Source organism: Pezoporus wallicus, unplaced genomic scaffold (genome assembly GCF_028554395.1).
Source record: "Pezoporus wallicus isolate ANWC-B61680 ecotype Strahan unplaced genomic scaffold, APGP_CSIRO_Pwel_v1 contig_8188, whole genome shotgun sequence".
NCBI classification, from domain to species: domain Eukaryota; kingdom Metazoa; phylum Chordata; class Aves; order Psittaciformes; family Psittacidae; genus Pezoporus; species Pezoporus wallicus.
In genome coordinates, this window is record NW_026640104.1 from 2,675,242 (window position 1) to 2,678,366 (window position 3,125).

The window sequence follows — 3,125 nt, forward strand, 5'->3', positions numbered from 1 at the left end:
AGTGCGGGCAGGGCGGGGACGGGGCCTCTCGGCGCCGGGAGGGCGCCTGTAACCGCGCGGTGGCCGCACGGAGCTTCCCCTCGTGGGGTGGCGGCGGCGGGAGATCGGCGAGGCCGGGGATGGAGACGCGGCTGCGGGGACGGCGAGCAGCTGCGGGTGGCCGCGTTCTCCTTCCCCGCCTGCCCGAGGCCTCTGAAGGCTGCCGGCTGCGGGTCCTGTCCTGGCGCCGAGCGGGTACCTCACCCGCGATGTCTGCCGCGGCTTGGCAGGCCGGGCAGGGTTAAAAAAGAAAACTCAGCATCTTTTGGGCTTCGGGAACAGCGTGTGCTGGCTACATGGAATACCGATCAGTGGTAGTGTTACCAGTGCCAGCAGCTGAAGCTGTTTCTGGGCTTGATCTTAGCTACATACGATTTCCGCAGTGAATGTAAAGCAGTGGTACCTTACGTCCTCTACTTCTGGCTGGGTGTACTGGCGTGTTTCAGAGCTTTCCTTCGTTTCTAAGAATAGCTATATTCATCTCGGTTTGCCTATAAAGGTATAGGGTAGGAAGTTAGTGCATTTATGAGAGGCATGAAGTAGTCTAAAATGCAGTCAATTGCCCAGAATAGAAGGAAATGTTTAAATTGGGTGCTGTGTTAGGAGTATGGCAACTAGACGTCGTTTATGTGATGCTAATCCACACGTAAATGTGTTTTGTTTATAGCCCAAAATGTTCCAAACTCTGATTGGGAAAAGAAGGTAACCGAATACTTCAAGGAGAAATTAAAAGAAAATAACGCTACTAACTGGGTAAGACTTTTATTCTTTCCGAGTTGCACTTCTCTTAAAGTTCTTCTTTACTTTAGTTTAGTTCTTTTTATCTCTCGATTATTGCAGTGATATGCTTTTGAGAAGTACTTCCTTTTGGCGATAAGTACACTTACGAATTCTAGGCTTTCACTTTGGGAGCCGTTATTTGCATCTGAATTGGGTTTAATCTCCGTGTAAAGCAAAGATTTAAAATCCTGACTGAAACCGGAGAAGCGAATCCACTTGACTTCAGCGCGCTGCTTCGCCCTGGGCCATGACTGCTGAATGCTGCCTATTTGTAGTACAAGCCAGTAGATGGCAGGAGCTGACAAATGCTGTCAATTCTGAAGGTGTTAAATCCTGCCCTGCCCGCTGTGTCTGCGGTGAGCATTTGTGCACCACAAGTTTCTGAACTGCTGCTTATAAACCCCCTCTCTGGGGTTGTTTAGTCTGGAGAAGAGAAGGCTTAGGGGGGACCTTATCACTCTCTACAGCTGCCTGACAGGAGGATGGAGTGAGGTGGGGTTGGCCTCTTCTCCCAAGTAACAAGTGATAGGACGAGGAAATGGCCTCAAGCTGCACCGGGGGAGGTTTGGACTGGATATTAGGAACAATTTCCTCATAGAGAGGGTAATCAGGTATTGGAACAGGCTGCCCAGGGCAGTGGTGGAGTCACTGTCCCTGGAAGTGTTCACAAACCATGTAGATGAAGCCCTTGGTGACATGGTTTAGTGGTGGCCTTGGCAGTGCTGGGGGAACAGTTGGACTTGATGATCTTTAAAGGTCTTTTCCAGCCTAATTGGTTCTATGATTCTCTCATGATCTTTGATCGCAATGCTGCAGACTTTGTGTGGGTTGAATCAAATAGTTGTTTGGGCTTTCAGGTGTTAGGAAAAAATGCTTCCATCTAAAATTGTGCCTTATTGGGCTGGATCAGGCCTGGTTTTCACAGTTGAGCAGGGAAGGTCTGCTTTAGATTTAAAAATAAAGTATGCACTCTTGAGTTCATCAGCTGATATCTTTCTAAGAGACTGCTGAAAACAGCATCGTGAAGAACATTTCTAAGTGGATTAGAAACTTTCACATCAAATCTGCCCTACTTATGGCTAAAAAAAACCCAAGTGGAAATTGTTTGGTTCCTTTTTTTCTTCCTCTGTCAGAGTATTCTGTAATTAATATTTCAATGGCAGTTTGAATGGAAGTGTAGATGGCGAAAGCGTGTTAAATTTATAACATTAAAAGGAATTGAAAGTTGATTTTCTCACTTAAGAGAAACATAAGGGAATATATGTTACAATGCTGTTTCCTATAGGGCCACTTGTGGGTTTTGTTGCATTTTAATGTGGGTTGTGGGGGTTTTTTTCAACAAAGAATTTATCTTCCAAATCATAAAACTATTCTTGTTGCAAGTCTCTTTATTTCAAGTTATACCACATGCTCAGGCATTGATTATTTTTTTTTCTCCTTCTGTTTCTCCATTGTCATGTAAACATGTGAAAAAGACTCCCCGAGTGTGGACTTGGAAATTAACATACAGGTTTTCCACAGCCTTTTGTTAAAGAAATTGTGCATGCAATTGCTATGGTACCACTGGTGCATAATACGTGCTGAAAGTGCTGTTAAGTGGAAATAGGATAAGTAGTAAGTTCTGTTTAATACTGCAGCTGCAATAATTCCCTAAGAATTAGTTTTAAATGTTGTACAGTTGTCTTGCACTGAAATACATTTTTTTTTATAGTCCAGTAACAGGACTGGAGGCTTTGGAACTGGAAGGATTTGGGAAATCTTAAGTGTCTGATAATTGTAACTAAGGTCTGTAACAGCATGTATATCTCTGCCTTGAGATATACACGCTTTGTTACTGATTGGATTAGGATGGGAGATGTACTCAGAAAATAGGAACTATGTTACCTGATGAGGCATCATATCAACACCAACAACACTGGGGTTGGGGCAAGTAACTGGGCAGTAGGATATACTGGATGATCAAAGTAATAACATAGTGACAGCTTTTGCACTGGTTTTTGGCTTACTTCAGAGCATTTCTTAATATATACCAGTTGTTTAGAGTAAGCTCTTTTGTTCTTTTTTTTTATAGGTTCCATCACTGAATGATGTTCCTGTGCACTACCTAAAGCCCAATAGTTTAGTGAAATTTCGCTGCATGGTCCAAGATATGTTTGATCCTGAGTTTTACATGGGAGTGTATGAAACTGTTGACCCAAACACAAATGCACGTGTAAGTGAAATGCTGATTTATTATTTCAGTAACCATTTATCATTCTATCTATTCTAGTCCTTGTATTTCACTAGTTTCTGAGTTAAACCTATGG